Source organism: Syngnathus leptorhynchus, chromosome 3 (assembly GCF_054491065.1).
Source record: "Syngnathus leptorhynchus isolate UIUO chromosome 3, UIUO_Slep, whole genome shotgun sequence".
NCBI classification, from domain to species: Eukaryota; Metazoa; Chordata; class Actinopteri; order Syngnathiformes; family Syngnathidae; genus Syngnathus; species Syngnathus leptorhynchus.
The window spans coordinates 11662461-11683244 of NC_141197.1; the positions used below are offsets into that span (position 1 = coordinate 11662461).

At 40.6% G+C, this 20784-nt stretch overlaps 1 protein-coding gene across 10 annotated transcripts in view; it reads right to left on the reverse strand.

Moving 5' to 3' along the window:
• Positions 1–20784, reverse strand: part of zfhx3b (zinc finger homeobox 3b) — a 308314-nt gene that overhangs the window by 210481 nt on the left and 77049 nt on the right. For 7 of the 10 annotated variants that reach the window (XM_085907647.1, XM_085907648.1, XM_085907645.1 and 4 more), the window contains one exon: positions 6923–7034. The exons of 1 other annotated variant lie outside the window; for it this stretch is intronic. The gene's annotated coding sequence lies outside the window, so the exon portion shown is untranslated. Of the gene's footprint in view, positions 1–6922; positions 7038–20784 lie in introns of all 10 variants that reach the window. 2 more of the 10 variants (XM_085907642.1, XM_085907644.1) reach the window with 1 other exon arrangement.

Genomic DNA, 20784 nt, shown 5'->3' on the forward strand with positions numbered 1-20784 from the left:
CTACATAAATGTTTTTAAAAAAAGTGAGTGCATCCAAATTAAAAAAGTCCAACTGAACTCGAAGGTGAAATACAACTGGACTGTACATAAGCAATGTTGTGGCTGATCGATGTGTTTCTTAAAGGTCTGTTTGATTTTGAAATGTGTTTTTTCAGATGACCCAATAGGCAAATTGGTTTAATTAATTTGCTAGACACAGCTTATTAATATCATAGTGATATTTCCCTTCACTCTTTTTATGAATTCCTCCATGAATAATGCTGGAATTTCGAGCCTTCATTTTGGGTTTGTGCAGGAGGAAATGTGTAACATCTGGTGTTGATGGTTGGGCCCGTTTTCTACTGGGTGCCATTTTAGGTTTTAATAAAAGATGTCCTAGTGAGAGATCCTTTTAGTGCCTTCGTGAAATATAGTTTTTTGAGTCTTTGCTTACCTGTGCGGGCTAACTTGTCGTTAATTAAACATTCATCTATATTTGAAACTGCGCTTGTGAAATATTCACGAGCTCTTATTTCTGCAATGGCGAATGTGCCTCTTAATAATGCAGGTGCTGTTTTCTGTTTGTTTCCAGCCTGTGTGTTTTAGCAGCTCCACTGTGTCCATTTGGGCTTTGCAGCTTGTCTGCCCACTCAGAGGCCCCCAATGGCAGGTCATCTGGCTTTGAAAATAACTTTTAATAAGGCTGCTGAATAATAGATGCGCTGTTGGCTAAAATCAAGCGGGGAGGAGCGCGGCTAAGGACAGCAGGTTGCGGAGACAGACAGCGAGCAGGGCTCAGACACTTCCCTCTCCATCATCATCATCAACAGCCTACCTCAGCCCCTCGCCAGACTCCATCAGGTCAGAGGTCATGGACTTGACCTTGTGGCCCCAGCAGAGAATGCACACTTGATTTGAGGTATAATTTGGGATTTATTCAGGGGGAGAGAACCCCATCTCAGGCTGCTTTATGCCTCATTATCCAAGAAACCTTTTTGCTCTCATCAGCCCAGTTATCACCTTATAAGCATGGAGTTAAAAAAATAATGCATTATGATGTCCACTTTTAGATGACAATGACTGAAATAATTTTTTTCTGATCTTTCTTTCCATCATAAATATATATATATATATATATATATATATATATATATATATATATATATATATATATATATATATATATATATATATATATATATATATATATATATATATATATATATACTGATGGATAGATAAAAATAACCTCATATACACATTTAGCTTGGTTCATGATAGAGAATATGGGTCCATTCTTTTTCATGCATTGAAAAACGCACAATAATGCATAATATGCGTGAGCATAACTATTTCTTCTAATCCAATTACTATCTAATCCAAAATTGCCATGAACTATTTCTTCTAATTAATGACAATTTTAATGAAAGCAACATACAACTCCCAAGTTCAATTCCTGCAAATGCATAGATTTCTATCTTCTATTTCAGCCATGGATTTTGGAAGAGAAGGGAAAGTAGTATTCAAATTTTCTGCAAGATTTTTTTAAAAGGAGAACACGCTTGCGGCCTATATAGCAGCTAAGCTTTTCAAATGCTTGTCACTTACAGTCTAAAGTGGAGCGATAGCTTTCATATGCAAGCTAAAAAGACTGATCATTGCTATATGCGCCTCCCACTAAGTGGGTCCCTGCGGAGGACAATTTTGGAGAGATTTTCGCCAGATATGAAACAAGCCCTGCACGCATTAATATTACATTACAAGGCAGACGATCGCACTGATCGCCTTCTTGCATGCAGGTATAGAAAAGCTCCTTATCCACGGTAATAATATGCGCATCAAAGAAACGCGAGAAAACGTGTAAAATTAGGAGGTTTTTTATTTTTAGCTTTTATTTAGGTGATGATTCAAAAAGGCAGCACGGGCAATAAAATGCGTATTTAGGTCACACAAGAAAGGAGACAAATGCCGCAGGAAAGGCGCCTCAAATGTGTCACGCATGGCTGGATAGCAGCGTGCGCACACATACGCACATTACACACGCGCACGAAAATGTGACAGGTGCAAGGACTTTGTTACACGTTTACGGATGAATGTGCACGCGCGCACGAATTATGTTCTATTCTGCTTAGAATAAATAGATGTATAATAATAATAATAATAATAATAATAATAATAATAACAAAAAACAGGAGCGTAATTTAATTGTTTATGATCTCACACACACGCGCGCGCGCACAAATATATCCACGCGTGTCACAGAAGGCGCCTCCAGGAGGTCGACGCGTGCGTCCGTGCCAAAATGTGTCCCACTGTCCCCTCTCATTTGAATGTGAATGCTCCCTGGGTGCACGCAGAGCTTGCTGTTTTCCCAAGGCCTTAACACACACATACACACACACCAGCGTGTTTCTTTTTTTTTTTTTCAATTAGTGCCACCCCCTCCTCATCCAAACCTCCGCCCACCCTCCAGCACCTAATAGGGGCTAATTGGGCATCATTACGGATTAATAGGATGCGTTAATTGGCTCACTGCAGAGGGGGGTACGCGTGGAGGAATTTGGCAAGCGATCCGATTGGGAGTGACATGTTTATTCCGTCTATTTAGCATTCATCGTGTTTTAATGGGACACTTGTTTGCATGGATGGGATAATTAGGATCATTACGGCAACAGGCTGGCAGATGAAAATAGAAGAAACACACACTTCGATAGTGTGCTGTTATTAAAATTCGTTATGACAACATTATAAAAAAAACAGCATTGTTTTTTTTAGATATATATATATATGTATATATTAGCAGTGTTGATGCAGAGGCCTGTCACGTGAAGGTTTTTTTTTCAATAAGTAATTTGTAATTTGTAATCCTGTTTTAGCATTACATTTTAATTACATTTATTTTAGAGTACTGTTTATGATAATAATAATAATAATAATAATAATATTAATAATAAAAATTTTCAACAATTAAGCACACAGAGTACTTGTTTTTCGTTTAGATGAGCAGCCATGACATCATTGTAATAGCGACATTTAATCTCGAGGCCTTACACAGGCAAAAGTGATCCATGCAACAACACAAATAGAAACATCAATGCAGGATACAAGTGTATATTACTGCAATGAAGCCCGTTTGATCAACAATCAATCAGCATTTGTGAAACCAAACCCAGTACTGGCAAACTTACCACTAACAACTCTACAAATGCACCCTGACGAGAAATGGGCCCAAATATGCTCCTGTACACGTCACTGTTGTACGGTATAGCTACTGCATATATTATTCCATATATGCCAGGAAGAAAGTGCTGGAGACCAGATGAATTGCATTATGTTGTTGCTTGTGGAACTATAATGTAAAATGGGAGTAACTAGGAAATCATGAAAATAATGAAAATAAAAAATACCAAAGAGACATGCGTGTCAGCACACAAATGACAGTGCCTTTGCAGCGGCTGCATAGAAGCTCTCAACTGACCCTCTCCCCAGCGCCAGACCCCTACCCTCCTAAAGCCCTTCGCACCCCCCACCCACCATGGTGAAGTTCAAGGTCTCGGCAGTCAATGACCCACACACATAAGGATGCCCCATTTTAAAAGCATTAAAACAAATGATGTGTTACTGTTTAGCTTTGATAACATGATGTGTTTTGTAATTATTCCATTGTCATAGTCAAAAATGTAAAACTGCTATCTGATGAGCCCTCGAAATTATGTTGTGATTTATATTTTGATTTTACATAAAATAGTATGCATACAATCAAAATAATATGACGGATTACAATTTAAAAATAAGTAGACCATCAAAAGCAACAATTGAGGTAAAAGGCCTCTTGGTCTCATTTGCATAACTAAGATTAAGTGAGCACAAATAATTTTGTTCCTTTTAAAAATCATTAGCCTAACAGCAAAAATGGGAAGCTCATTTTGGAACAAGAAAAAAAATGCAACAAACAATAATATTCCTGTTGCCTGGATTTTACCATCATCGGAGTACTTGGGTGACTGACAAATTACGCAGTGATAATGAAGAAAAAAAAAACATTTGTCCTATTCATTGATAATGTGTCAATAAATGATTTGGGTAATTTATCTATTTGTCAAACAAAATGGGTAAACTTTTTCGAAGTATTAGAGGAGTGGCTACAATGTAACAGTTTTGGGATGTGAATATTAAGATGTTAAAGAACCATTATACTTTTTGCTAAGATTAACTCCTTGTGAATTTATTCTTAAAATAATGTCCTATGTCACAAAACACTCTGCCCAGATAAATATATAGATATATTTTTGCCCTTAACACACAGTATCTGGTTCAGTTTTTCATGCTTTCTGAAATAGAAAAATGGGTAAAAAACGAATTAGGCCATAAAATGCTCAGTCAATATAAAGCACATGCCAAATAGTTAAAATTCCAAATTAATTCTATGAGTTTGTCTGACTATATAAGAGCTGTGAAATGAAACTATAGATTTATAATCAAAATTAGCTCTAAACTTTATCATCTCCATTGATTTACAGACTTCACTCTATACTGTGCGTTCATTACAAATTGTAAAACTATGAAAAAAAACATAAAATAAAAATGAATGCAGATTATGCACAAACATGCAACCTATGCAACTGTATAATAAAGATTTTAATTCTAACTGATCTAATAATTCACATATATTCCATGTTTCTGAATGGTGAAATACATTCTATTCAAATGCGTGTGTGTGAGCGCGTGTGCGTGAATGGATGATAAAGGGCCAATCAAAGTTCAAAATGTGATTCTTTGTCTATGCTGAATGAGGAAGGGCGAGACAAGAAAGCGACGAGGGTGAGGCAATGATGGAGTAGCGAGAGGATGCTAGGTGGTCCCAGGTGTGTGTAATGACATCAGAGGGGCGCGACATCCCGCGTGTGCACACTGAAATAAGAGATCCGGTTTCCGTTAGAAGGTCTCTTCATGAGAGCCAGGTCACGGCCAGTCGCCTCCTCCTGACATGTAATTGCTGATATTGATTATAGGTTATCATATGCTGCGGGCTATTTGGAAGATAATGCCACGGGGGTTGATTTGTCAGCCATTAACATCCTGCTTCGCTTCATATGAACATGTAAATTAAGTTTAGAACAACTTCGTAATGGGCCACTTAGCCTCATCTAATAAAAGGAAGGGGATTTAATGGCTGCAACACCTTACATGATGACAGTTGAAACAAATTGGAAAAATATTGAAATATTTTCTGTCTAACTCAAACATCGTACAGGCGCTGTCCTTGCCATAAAATCTAGTGTTGGCCATTGCAAAAAAAACAAAATCCTCCACATGGAAAAATGAGAGTGGCATTTCCAGGAAACACCTTTTCCCTTTTTACCAATCTGTGAAAGAGCCGCACACAAGCAGAACGCAGGTCTGTCAAAGTACTGAAATGACGCTTCAAAACCAGGAAACACTTTACTTTGCAGCTGTTTCTAGTATTTTATGTCTAACCAGTTCAGTTGGCTCTTGAGACAGATGCAGTACAGATATACGCCACCACTAGAAATATTAAAATAATAAACGGAACATTACTGTAAAGATTTTGGTAGTGTACCTCAAAGCCATCCAGCAAGTTTCTGCACACATTAAAGTACAAAAATGCATTCATGAGAGTATCCTAAGAGTTATTAATAAATCCAGTATATATAATATTAAAGTTATAAATCAGCCATCTAATAATTATCGTCATAATAAAAAACTGCTAATGTGTTTGTTAGAATTGTGTTTTTTGTTGTTCTCTGTGTAGTCATCTCCAAAAGTTGAATTGAGGTCACGGGACTCCTTACTGGTTACGCCTATTGTATTGTCTTACCTCATGTTTTCCGAAAATGTTTCAAAACAACTTGCGCACTTCCACCAAAATATAGTCATTCAAATCTCTTAAAAAAAAAACCTGACATTTGTAGCTGGGTCAACATGGATTGTCAAATATGTTTGCAAATTTCAGCAATCACCCTCAAGCTATAGAATGCAGCAAAACCTTGAAAAGCCGTCAGACAGATTTAACTGCCTCACAATCATCACGCTTGTTCACACATTTCTTTTTTCCCCACCCTTTCTTTTCTCAGCAAGGAATCGCACATCAAATACACAAAAATCACAGAAGAGAGAAAAGCGGTAACCTTTGAGAGAGTCGATCAGAGGTGCGCCAGCACCTAGTACAGCCCAGAGCAGTAAAGACAACCCACTTGTACTTCAAAAACATGACATTTGCCACCTCACAGCACCAAACATGTCTCTCTAAGTCTACACCTGTAAACCTGCAAACCCACACAATGTAGATCAAGAGCTTTCCCTGCTCAAGCAAACACTATTAAAAGTTGCACAGTAGCCTGCCTCGGCCTATCTGTGTGTGTGTGTCTGCGATAGGGCTGAACAATTAATATAACCTACTTGCGACCGCACCCTTCAAAAATGTGATTGCGATTGAATATGTGATCATTCTTCTGAGGTTCTCTTCCCATTATTGCAAATAAAAGCAATCATTTATTCAGTGTCATAATAATATCAGACGTATTATACACAAATGTTTTCGTGTTGTAGCTGGGTAAACATGGATTGTCAAATATGTTTTTTTATGTATAATATTTATATTTATATAAATATAAATATAAATGAAGCTTTTTTTTTTCAAAATTGCAGCTACTACAATTTAAATTTGGATTCAACGACATCGCAATGTAGATTTGAATTCGATTAATTGTTCAACCCAAGTCGCGAGAAAAAGAGCGAGAGAGAGAGAGAGCGAGAGAGAGAGAGAGAGAGAGAGAGAGAGAGAGAGAGAGAGAGAGAGAGAGAGAGAGAGAGAGAGAGAGAGAGGGCAGTTGAAAGAGTGAGTGGGTGCAGGTCAGCAAATCAGTCACTCAGCGAAACACAGTTGTTGGATACCACAGGCAAAAAAAAATGGAAGGCATACCTGTTTGCAGCAAAGCGACGGCGGGGTCAGATCTCGGCCTGGTGGTATCTTGCATTAATTATTCTCCTGGAAAGATGTTAGCTGCCGCGTCATCTCTCCCGAAAAGGCACTCCTACTGTCCCACAGTCGGAGGATGGAGGTGAGCAATAGGAGAGAGGAAGGAAGAGAGCGAGTCAGAACCGGCGGCAGGCCCATGCAAACCATGACTGGCCCACGTGAGATTGATCGCGCACGCTGAGGCCTCTGCGGCGCAAAGGGGGGGAACTGTCGGGAGAGCGGCGCGCTTTGTGTAGCTCGGGGATATGGAGAGTCGAACGCACTGTCACGCGCACACGCTTAGATGTGACACAAGTGCTGTTAGCATTTGAGCTACCACAAAAAGAGTGATGAAAAGTGGGCCGCGTGTTTATGTCATCAACCAGGCTGATGGAGGCCCTCATTAGCATTCACTGACAACCGCCTGCACATCTGCTCTCTATAATGCCTGTGTTGGCTCACAGGGCAGCTGAAACCGGACAGGCAAATAAAAAAGGTCAAAAGTCTGTCAGGGAGAAGGGGAGAGGACGGTGATTACTAACAATGGAGGATAAAAGAGATGCATATGAGTGGCGAGAGTGCGACTGCCTGGCCCCTCAACCTTTGGGAGTACTGGCTGCAGCTAATCTCATCAATGACACACATATGTATATATATATATATATATATATATATATATATATATATATATATATATATATATATATACATACACACACACACACACACGCACGCACACACGTATGCGATGCAATGGTTAACAAAACAACTTAAAGTCTTAAAATTGCATTGGCAGCAGTGGTTTCGTATTTGATAGCATTGCAGTGCATTACGTTTAATTATGTCATTACAGGACACTTTTAGAAATAAGAATATCATTAAGAACTTTTTCTGTTGGTTTGGAAAAGAAATTCTACAAATTTGTTCCATGACCACATTCGTATGTCAAGGCACCACTATGTACTCCATGCCTTCCCCCATTTCAGCCTAATTTTCGTATTTTAATGGATTGTTTGACTGCGCTCGTCCATTGCAAGTCAAATAAACACGAGACGAGGGAGATATAGGCAGCAGTGATGATGTTGAAAATCAATTTGCATTGCATTAAGCAAATATAAAGGCCAGCGGTTGAGTTCTCTTCAGCTTAGAGAAATCACATTTCCCAAATCAAGCATCCCATTCATCCATCTTCTCCAGTCTGTCTCAGTCTGCCTCGGCCAGTATGTAGATTGATCCAGATGGACACGGCGCCTAGACCTCCGGTCGTCCCCCATAGACACTCTGGCTGAACTTGACTCCCAGTCCTACAGATGGGAAGGAGGAACCTTCACCTTGGGTGAACCCTGGGCTGTGACACCCTCACCCCCACCGCGCCATCCGCTATCCTTTCGTAGCAATGGCATTGAATTCAGATCGCATTCCCAGTAGCCATAATCGTGGATGCCTGATCAATACTAGAGAATTATCACACAAGGCTTCCTCAAACACAGTGTCAACATGCCAGCGTTGACCACAGAGCACGTGTGTGATCACTGGAGTGGAAAGAAGCCGTGACCGAGTGGTGGAGCCTTAGAAGACAGAGAGCCCCTTGCAGCGCCTTAGGGGGGTGGTTTGTGGGTTTGACCGGCCGTGTCGCTGAGCACGCTGGGCCGCAACTTAAAAGGACATCAGAGGGCTGTTACACCTCAAAGCAAAGCTCACTTCCTTGCATCTCCAGGATTCACTTTCTGTGCGTTCTCAGCGCAAAATTATCCTCCTCAAGAATACCCCAAATATTTAAAGCACACTAATGCCCAAAATGTCATAGGCATCGAGCGAAGTACCCGGATACAACTGAGGTCAACCATTGCAAAATAATTACAATCGACGAGTCTTGCAGATATTGGTGGATGTGGTGCTCCATATCCCTAACTGTACGAATTTTTTTTTTGAACCACAAAAACTTGGCGAGAAAGGAAAAGGGGGACAATAGAGGCAAGGTTTTTTGAGTGGAGGCTGTTGGCAATGACTGCTTGCGCCATTCATTAATTCCTTCATTCTTGGGTGTGTTGGTTTATACATTCGGTTTATACTAGCATGAAATAGCTACCTGCACAGGCGTTTAGTCAGGTTTAACTACGTCGCTTAGTGTGTGGCGGGCTTTAAGCTAGTATTTGGGAGGACTAGCCTTCCCTCTGATTGATCAGTTGACAAATAAAGTGAAGTATAGTTATATGCCACAAGTTTAATGTGCTTGCTTCAAAAGGCAATCAACACAGAGAAAAGAATGATTGAAGGATTTCTTTATGAAAAGTTAAAATCTCACTCGCATTATCCAACTTTCCCTCCTTCTGTTGCGTTTCCTTACGCCTTTTTATTTTTAAGTTGAATTTGAAATATTTATATTGCTCGGTTTCAGAGTAAATGAGCTGAGGGCAGATTTTCCATTAAAAATCTAAGTTGAAGAGACGAGAAAAGAGAAGCGGTACGTATCTCAGTGCGTTTTGGGTTTTAGTCATCTTTAATCAATTCTGTGTTTCTGCACCAGGGGAAAAAGAAGCAAAAGAAAAAGATGAAACAGCCAGTCATCCCCTCCCACCCCTCCCCCTCAAAACCAGTCTTGGAGATTAAAAACTTAAAAGGAGCATAAAAGAAATACCTTCTTACTTTTTATTGCATTAGCGAGTCCTTGACCATCCTTGCTTTTGTTTGCTTGTTTAAGTAAAATTCCACCTTATTTTGAAACATGTATTTTTTCCGAGGTCAGCTACTTCTGAATAGTGGATTCAATGCTCAAAGACGCATTTTAATGATATTCTGCATGTAGCAAAGAGGACTTCAACTTGTGATATCATTTCTTTCTATTCTTCATTGTACCTGCATATGCGCTACCTTCTGCTCGAAACTTCATTCATTCGACAGGGTAAAAAAAATAATAATACAGCTTTGGCAGTGGTGTTTTGATAAATGTAATAAAGAAGGCTGTCAATCAAAAAATACAATGCCTAATTTGACAAAGCTGTCAGAAAGAAGAAAATTGCAAAGTGAATTTCAAACAAGACCTTGTTTAGCCCATCCAAGGTGTTTAAAATTGTAGTTCACTTAAATCAAAGACTCTGTTCGACCTGTGATGAAGAATATGAGCAATCTGTTTCATATTTATTTCAAATGCGAATAATGAAAAATCATGGGGAAAATAAGAAATGTTATTTGGAAAATGAGTATAAATTCAAAGCAAAAAGAGAGCGCCACAAAGCACAGTGAGGCCATAAAGACCCAAGGGATCATTATTCAGTGAGCTGACCCGAGAATGGTGTGTGACTGTTCTCTTCTCTGAAGGGCCATCATAACGATAGCATAAGTTCAAAGGTCCCAAGGCCCCATAGGAGCCATCAAGATCCCGGAAAATATCCAAGCGCTCCGCGGAGGGCGCTCGTCTCGGTTCTGAATCGGTTAGTTGGGCAGCTGTACCGGCGTTCCGAGCTCATGTGCAGCTTGCGGTTTCAGACATGCTTGTTTGTGATGCAGATATGATCCGCACGGCTGACGTTGCGGTCATACATCCTAAGTAGTGTGTGTTAAAATGTGCTCTTAATAAAATATTTCTGGGGCAGTGCCAACTCGTGCTCCCCACGCTCGTTAGAGCTCTCCGACCAGCTTGATAAGTGCAGCTCTGCTTCGTGATGATTTATTAAGATGGGAGAAGGCGAGGGCTGGCCGGTCCAAAGCGCCCCAGGACACGCCAACCGCAGAGACATTTGAGGGTAAAGGCTCGGAATAGGGGGTGCCTCTGAACAGATTTACATCATCCAAGATGCATTTCCAAATGAATTATGTAAGGCCAAATTGAAATGCATCAGAGTCTCACAAATTTTGCTTCGTTTTGCGGGCCGGGATCTTTTAGCGACTCTCGTTTCCTTCTGATGCGCTCGTCTGCATCGCCGTGAGGTAAACTCGTGGCCATTTGGTTCATATGGAAAGCCGCTAATGGATGGGGTTTAAAAATAAATGCAGCAGTAATGGTCAGATCAAAGCAAACAAACAAGCTGGCCTAATTGACAGCTAGGTTAGGCAGGTCCAAGGGGAAACATGATGAGCGAATATAGATTCTCTATAGGTCAGGATGTCTGTGGTGGATCATTTTGAGGTCTGCAGGCAGGCTGCATTTAAAATGAAGAGGAAGAATGGCACAGCTTGCAAAAACTCAGAGATGGACTAACAAATAGCATCTATGTGGTGGTGGTATGAACAGAGATTTGAAAACAGACAGTGCAGCAACACATGTAAACAGACAATTTAAAAATACAGAAGCATATGTTCTTCATCATCTGTGAGAAACAATTAATATTACTGCCGCGTACCAAGTCTCAATTGTTTAAATGCTTGGTTTGTGTCTTTATGACTGGATTAACAACCGGCAGGTAAATGAGCTCGCAGATCATTCACCTTCCAGCTTTGTTGATTAGAAGCATTTCTGGCGAAAGTCAAACTGTCCAAGGGTTTTTCCTATTTGGACCTGGATTTGACCCTTCTGATTTTAAGTCAACGAAAGGTCAAACATAATTGTCCTGTCTTACGGGCTGCAATCGTATCATGAAATTAGAATATATCCAATCAAATCAAAGGGTTGTGTTCGGGGCTATTAGTACATTTCTTTATTTAGGTTGCTACAATTCGTAGTAGCGCCTGAACAACTGTTAGCAGGAGTGCTCAGCAGACATCATGAGAGAAGTGAGTCTTGAAGACGTTTCGACAGAGAAAGGCTGGGTATCCTCCAGAAGAGGAAACAGCCTTAGTGGTTGGAGGATAGATCGTTTTTCCCCCTTGCCACAGTTAATTTTCAAATCTCCAACATCCTATGGCTGTCTGTTTTTCTTCTTCTTATGTTTTTTTTTTCTGCTTTCATTCTTTTCTTTTAAAATGAAACTGGAGCTGGGGCGTGATAGTGATAGATGGCTCAGCGCTCTAACACGTTATCCAATCCGGCGCAGATTTCATCCAATAAAGAATCACTTGTGCACTCTCAAACTAAATGGAAGTCAGGCAGCGGAGAGAAAGGGTCTGCCATGTGTTTCTGTGCTGCGAAAATCAAATTTTCGTAAAGCTGCCGCAGCGGTGGCTGGCGGACAAGGCAGCAACAGCCATGACTGGCCAGGGCCGCAATGTCTGCACACACAATTTAATCCATCACAGGGCGCTTGACACCATATCAATCAACCTTTCATCAGCATGCACCTCCCAACATAAAAAGAAAAAAAATTGAATATTTATATACAGTCACCTCTGACTGAGGTGACTGAGGCTTGAAGTCCATTGACCAATGAAGGGACACATGAAATTGAGCATTAGGTAAAACTATCATCAAAAATAAACACTGTGTTTAATGTAAGGAAAACGTGGTTGCATTTGGGAGTTTTGCAAACCTCTTGAAAAAAACAAATGAAATACACTGTGTATTTATCTCAGGATTCATTTTCTTCAACTTGCAGTTAACTATAGAATATTCAGCAGATGAAATAAAAATGAATTAAAAATTCATGTGCATTAAAAAGTCTTGCGACCGCCGTGGGCCCGCCATTACACAGGAAAAACTTTGAACTGATAGATCATGAGGCATTTTTTCTTCCTGAACTGTTTAATGATATTTCCACTTCAACACGTTACTTCTGTAAGCTTGTCTGCATTTGTTAAAGCGGTGGCATACAGCGAAATATTACTTCAGGGGCCACATGACAGCAAGTCAATTTTCATTTTTAAACTTTTGCTGCATGATTTTCCCCCTTACCCCGCCCTCTTCATCAACTCGCCCCTCCTATGTCAGTCCTTTGTTCCGGGAATGCAGTCCCTTTTACCCCCGTCTGTATCCCACAGGCTGTGGCTCCAGTGGCCTATGATTTATAATTCATAGGGGCCGCTTTTACATGGGACCTTAGTCTACCTGATACTCAGCCAGTAGGCTCGTCCTGGGACAGTGCAAGGGGGGCTCTTCGTTACGCCTGGCACCGGAATACTAACATGACACCCGTTTCTTTGAAGTATAGCCTGTGTATGTCAATTTGACGTAGTAATCTATTTTTCCCTGACAAGATCAGGCGATGTCTTGTTTTTTTTTCATTTATCTTGATCAACCGCAGTTTCCTTCCTTCGGAACGAACGCTCAAGCATTAAATGATTCTCATTCCGGTGAACTGCAGCTTCTTTTTCCAGACAAGCGCTCATCTTGTTCACGGACATGATGTTGTGGAACATGGCACCTGTAAAGCTCAGCTCTCATGGTGATCAGCATTCTCAATCGGCCTCGCTCTCTGCTCTGACCTCAGCATACGGCACGGAGAGTTCTGCGCTCTTGGCCCTGGGCTCTGCTGGCTGCTTAAAACCCTATTGAGGCTCCAAAAGGCAAAACATTCTGCTTGTGGATGCCTCACCACCCACCTGTGTCTGTGTTGCTACACAGGCAAGGTGAACAGGCCTTGTCTGATTGCCAGCAGCCGATCACATGACAAACAGCCAGGCTTAAATCAGACATGTGTATCGTTGTTGTTCCGGACTAATTATTCCTCCCTCATTTGCAAGCGGAGCTGTTGCTCATTTAAATTTCAATGGGGGCAAGCGTACGGTATGATGTCAAGGAGTTAAGTGTGTGGCTAAGCTCGGGGAGCTCAGAGCCCCCCTTTCTCCTACGTCCACTAACTACATCACCACAATGACACCCCCTGCTGATTTTGCCAAATAAACACTCAAAACAGAATGGAAGATGCGCTGTTGTTTATGCGAAGGACGGCTAAGGGCGATAGGGATGGTGGTGGTGGTGGTGTTTTTTTTGGGGGGGGGTTAGATTGACATAGCAAAGAGATCTCAAATCAGCGGGTTGCTCTTGGATTAGTTCAGTTGTAGCACAACTCAGCGCTCCACAGAGATCATTTATGCAATTATCAAGAACAAGGCCGGCCGCAGAGCCCAACAGCTCACTTCAAAGCCCGACACAAGATGAACAGTTACAGCACGCCGGTCTATTTCCATACAAGCCGGCCCATCCCTCCTTGTTCGCCTTCATTCCCTCTGCCTGCGGGCATTTTGACTGTTCTAATGAACATGGGGCCCGTTCCACACCCAAACGCACATGATTAGAGGTCCATGTTGCACACTGGGCAGGCACAAAGAAAATCGAGCCCCAGTCAAGGACAACTGGGCCTGTCGAACTCTCGCCTCTTCACATCTCCATCATCACTTGTGAGAGACTGACGGGATTTGGGATTTTTGAATTTGATGCACATTCATTAAAGTGCTTTGGGTGTTGCTGGGTTGCGCTACAGATTGGATCACATATCATGGTCGCCGTCAATCATGAGGTGTGACTTAAATGATAGACTGTACTTCAAGGCTTGAAGTAGAAGCTTGTGTTTCTAATTTGGGATGATATTTCAACCGAATATCAACGGCACATTACTCCTATGAAACTGAGGAGGCGAGATGAGATCATTCATGATCTGCAGGAGGGCATTGTTCGAAACAAGTAAAAATACCAAGATGTTGATCATTTCCAGTGATTCAATTTGATCTCGTTAATTGTGCAGGTCTGGCTAATATCGAGGAAGACAGCAGCCTTAATTTGTTGGCTTTATGGCCAACTGAAATGTTTGGAGATGCCGCTGTGCATCAACATGGGAAAACTTGCAAAAGCAGAAATTTAACAGCACACCAGCTCATGACAACTGAGTGGATTGACTGATAAAACTTTAAGTTACCATCACAATCTAAAAAGTGAAATCCACAGGGACTGATAAAAAGATATGTAGCTATATATTTACTGCGTGACCAGAATGTCTAAAACGTCTGACTGAGCAATGACAACATAATTTTGGGATATACTTTTGATCCATTAGTCAGGCCTATGAAAACAAAAATCCTGCGGATTTGGACTTTGTTATTAAGAGTACAGGCACACTTAACTCTAGGCCATGTGATTTTCTAATCAGATGTAGCCATGTTCTATTGTAAAGAGAGATCCAATGCAAACATACAAGCAACAAGATCCACCACTTGGATAGAGTTTCTAATCAGTACGATAAATTATTCAGCCTTAAAAGACCTTGGACTATGGACAGTGTCAGCACGCTGACATAGATATGGATGCTGCCATCAAAGTTCTGAGGACAACACGGGGTGAGGCGAGAGTTGGCCTAGGTCACGGAGCCGAGCAGAGATAGGCAGCAAGTCAGATGAAAGCCTGAACATCAGCAGCGGTGCTAATCGATCGACTCCGAGGACGCAGACACGAGAGCAGACGGATCATTTAAATGTAGTAAATGCAGATGATAAAGCGGGGGCACCAGACTCCGATCAATAGAATTATAGCACAACTCTGATTTCCATGGAGTCGTTTAAAGAGTTCAAATTAACTGTAATGGTGGTCATTTCTGCTCGTGTGGCTCTTTTATGCTTATTTCGTCAATAGTATAACTTTGAAAGCAATCGAATTGATGGTGAAAATGTAGTGAGGACAGATGATCTAAATGGATTAAAATGTTTAACAAGGAGATGTTATGAATGGACTATTTAACAGTATAAAAGGTGATTTCATTTCAAGCTTAGATTGCTTTTGCCTGCACTGAAGGTGTGTAACTCTAGATTCTTGTGCCATATTAATATCAATATTTCAATCAAAAAGGGAAATCTATATCAATATTTCAATCATAAAGGGGAATCTGTACTAGAATTTTACGACTTTCTTTATTTAATGCAAGGGCATCACCGAGTTTCTCTGATTTAACCAAGGTACTATTATTTGTTGAAATTTAATTATCTTAACAAATCTTACAATTTGAAAGCTTGATATCAGACATTTGCCTTTCCAAGAGCAGCGCATGCCTGAGCACATTGCTGGCACCTTAGAGCAAGTTCATGTTTCTCACGCAACGCGCTCATCCATCCCCACAGGAGCACTCTGACCCTCTCATCTAAATATTGCATGAATTACAAATGCTGAGTTTCCCACTACGACTTAACCACTGCTGATGAAGGCAGAGGCTTGTCTCATCATCCCTGTTTAGGGACCTGGTCAATTTAGCTACTCCCGGATGGGTTCCCTGTGATATACAACGATGTAGAGGACACGGATGAGGAGGTCATGGGCAGCAGCAAGTTTGGAGTCATCTTGCAGCAAATGGCATCACCCTAATTCTTTCACCTCCCCACAACTTGTGAGACTCAAGGCTGGTGGGTGAGCCAACAATTATCTGCAGAGAGTGTTTTATAATGCTGACATAAAGATATCAACTAAGACCATGTGATCAGGACGCATTAGATGTATTGCCTGGAAGGAAGCCCCGCACGGTGAAAGTTTAATCCTGCTGATCTATATGAGTAATTGTGGTGCATTACTTCTAATTACGGCAGCAGCAGTGATAATCCCTTTAATACCAATTCAGATAGACGGTGCAATGAAAGTCGGAGAAGGCAAGCAGGAAGGTGGGAGGAGGGGAATGCAGGGAGAGGAGTTTGATAGGTTAAAAAAAAAAGAGTTTAGGCGTGAACTAATTCAGACTTGCATTTGCAGCAAGTTTTAGCATAACAGCTCAATGTCCAGATATCTTTGCTAAACATTCAATAAAAAAACATGTTTTATAATCAGGGGCGCACATGAGTGTTAAGGCAGTGTGCACGAGCGCTGCATATTTAATATCACATGCCAGTTCCAGTCTTTCATTGCGCTTTTGCGCTCTGAGTGTTGGTCAAGGGCCAACGTCAAAAGTGAACTAACGCAGTAACATCCCTGAAAGTCAGCAAGGACACAAATAAACAGAATGTAAAAACGGAAGTTTTCGCTGCATTTTTTTGCTTCACTTCAATGGACATTCTGCTGCCCATTCTAGTGTGTGTCAAGGCCACCTAGGGGAGGGATAATAGAGATACGTATGAAAAACTAAAAAAAACATCATTACAAGCTGATATGACCATAAAAGAAAATTGTTTTGGTTTCTATGTGTCAGTTCATCATAACAAGCCATTATTGCATGCATAGTTCAGACAAAGACATTCACGTTGGTTAAAACATTTACTACATACAGCCATGGCTGTGAAAAGATTTGTTTTGGTGTTGTAAATCTGTCTAATAGTCTTATGTGTGGTATTTTCTTTATATAATGCTTTGCTATTTTATTGCTCCTGAAAAACAGTAACATGACATCGGCCTACTGTATACTATTGTCATCGAACAGCAATGATATGTTTCTTTTAATAATCTTCTTATTGTTTTTGGTGGTGTCACAAAGTATTGAAGTCAGATGTAGATGATGGACAATGTCCTTGCCCGATCCACATTGTTGTTCCCTCTTGTCCTCTAACTGCCGGTTGCACATTTCCAATCTATTCCATAACCTCCCCCATCTCACACTGCCCAGCAGGGACATGCTGCAAGGAAAAGGGGGGGGGGGGGATGATGATTTTAAACATGAGGCTGGGTGACATCTGATGGCAGGTCGGTGATAAAAAAGCAACATAGAAAAAAGGGATGAAAGGCAAAGAAAATAGATGCAGATCAGCAGTGGAGGCAAATCCCTCCCGTCTCCATCTAAATGAATCAGAAGGGGTCCAAACAAAATGGCCTCCATTTACAATTCAAGTAGAACACTGTGTGATATTAAAATGCTTAGCTATTGAAAGTACCCAAAATTTGAACGGTGCAACAGAATCAACATCAGGAAAAACAAATGAATGTAAGGAGGAAATGCTTTACAATGAGGAGGAAAAAAAAAGTTAACTTTCTCCTGCTTTTTTTTTTACCCTCTATGCCTGGGGAACAATGTTGGTGGAAGAGCGGAGAAAAGTCATGTGACGCTTGAGCTACTTCATCCTGTTTATTACAGTGCTGGCCCGGCCGGCTCTGTCCTCAAGCCTCTCTGCTCACTACTATTTAACTACACCTGTCATTTGCGCTCCAGTCATTTTTACCTCTATGCTCGCCTTTCTTTCCCCTGCTCGCAGGGACCGTTAACTGGGCCTGTCTGTCATGCTGGGTTGAGGTTTGGGTTAGATTTAGGCTCGGGTGAGCGGCAAGTGAGGCAAAGGTTGGGACGGGAGGGATTTCTGGAGGAGAGGGTGGCAGAGTTTGTTATGGGAGCTCGGCATGGTTCTTCTGACCACTGTGAGGCAGCCATCTTCTCATATAGTACAGGACAATCAACAGGAAATGAACATGCACAATAGTAGATGAAGAAAGCTACAATTGAACTTAATATTTTTTAACAATGAGGAAAAACTTATGGCCGTGTGCGCTGTTATATTACCCGACTGTATGTGTTCTTACAGCGTTTGTGTGAATATCCATTACGAATGCAAATTTTTCCTACACCATCAAAGGGGGTTTCTATTTACTGCTTGCCAAAAGCTGGCAAAGTTTCTAAAACAAAGTACGTATTGTATTTAAATAAAAAAATGTATGTCGTGCTTTTTATTGTGTGTTTAGTTCTGCAGTAAAATCCAACAGGGGTGTCAATAAACATTTTAAAGCACGCTCAGGGAGGGTAAAATAACAGTTACATGCTTGCTACTGAAAACTGCTCAGCGTTTACGGATTGATTATAAAAAAGAGTTCAAATATTTTGTTTTAAGTTTGAGAATTACTGCTCTAAACGATTCATCTGTTATGAAAAATAGTTGTTCAGTAATTTCATAAACAATTAGTTGTCAAATAATCGTTTGTTACCTTTGTAAATTGCCCTTATAAATAAATAAACCTTATACAAAACAAGGAGATTAAAGCACAGACCGACAATGCATTTACAACTGTGTATATCCACTGATGGATGACCGAGACAGACTATTAACTGTAGCTCCACTGTAACTAACTTTTTCAACACCAGCAAGCACATCTCTGAAGAAAGAGTGAATTTGAACTTTCCCTCCACCACAAAATGCAACAAAAGCCTCCATTATCTCTGAACAGACCCTTAACAAAGAGTAGAGGGTCTGCTTGTGTCTTCCTCCACTTTCTGCCACATGTACTTCAATGTTGTTGCTCTATTATTACAGTGTAAATCCTCTCTGTGCTATTTCACCCCAGCCTGGTCCAGTCCTGCCACTCCACCCTCAGCAGGTTAAATTATAATTTAATTACCATGCCTTAGCTGCATAAGCTGCTTGGGAGCACTTGCCCCCCAGAATAATTTGAAAAGATTGTGTCTTCCCCTCATGATCCACCAGAGCCGAGCCCCCCGGAGGCCCACTTCAATATCCCACCTAATTATCTCTGTTAAATCGGGCACCTATTATGTAGAAATATCAGTAATTAAGTTGGAAGAAATCGTTTAAAAAAAAAAAAGGTATTCCTTGAGAATTCCTGTTAGAATTTATTTTTTTCCTTGAGAGCGGGTTATGAGTACCCTGAGGAAATGTTCTTCCAGAATTTACTGTTCAACGGTGCAACTATGTTGCTTTGGCACAACCCGCAGATGAAATGTATGACAGCCAGGGTGGGCTTGACAAAGAATTGCATTACTTAATGAGTTCTGATAAATTGTATAATTTTCAAACAAGCAGCGAGGAGGAATAATTGGGTTTGTCTGCACCAGGGCTCCCCCTACAGTTGTGACAATTGCTTTCCTTTTAAATCAGAAAAAGGAGACAGCATTGTAAGGTTGTCAATGACAGAGTGGTGCCTTAATGTACAAGTGACCCGACTCAGGAGATGGTTATGTGACGGTGTTAGAACCTTTTGAGCAATTAATTTTTTAGCACAAATGGTGAAGCAACACATATAGACAGATAAGATTTTTTTCACAATGCAACAGTTCAATATTATTTTTAATTTCCCAAGAGACAGTACAAATAAATATTGTAAATGTATATTTGAATTTGATTATTTGCTGGCAAACTTGGCTGCGATAGCACTTAAACCCCCATGTTATGGATGCGTCATTTGGGAAACGTTAGCGAGCTAAGGCTCACTACTACTGCACTAATGTGTGTAAACAGCCACAAACTATTTTCTCACCTGCAATCAGAGAGAACCTCATGCATTGTTAAATGGGAAAGACAGATACTCTCTGTGAATCTGCAATCTGAGAGACATCATGTCAAATTGTCAGATGGTGGGGGGGAAAAAAAACAAAGTTGTAAATCAGCTTTGATAGTCTTTGAGGGGGACAATGACAACAATGTTTTACTGTGTGGCAAACATCCTTTCATATGAACGCTCCTCGTCTGCATTTATTTGAATGTAAATACAACTGGGCTAGTAGTGCTTTATTATTCCTTGTCAGATAATCTCTCACCAAGAATGAATCATTTATGAGGAGATTTATTTTCAAAGAGAAACAAAACCATAAACTCCTACAGTATGGCATATGTTGTATTATACAGTATATAATTGGCTTTTCCCCGAAAAAGGAATAATTGCCTATGTACTAAAACAAGCCGAGAAAATTGGAATTTTCAGACAGATAAGAGATTTTTATTACATTCATTCAATTTAATCAGTAAGCTTTTATTCGTTGTTTATGTATTTTCTCAACTGGCTTTTGTCTGTTATTGCAAACGAACTTGAATAACTCTGTTTTATTAGACAAGCGATGAAGAAATGAAAGTAATAATTTGCTTTTCTTACTGCTTTCAGAGCATAACTACAGGTTAAGTTTAACTCAACCGTGAAGTTTAGTTAGGAACCCAGCAGCATCCTTTTAACACGTCTTGTTCCATGTGAGAAGCACGCGCAACCCGAATAAATACAGAGCAGATAATGAATAGACAAGAAAATAAGCATTACTGCTCTACGCTGTTCAATCTTCGCACACAATTGCAGTATTTGGGATAAAATTGCTTGCACCCACCACACCCCCGTTACATGTGCA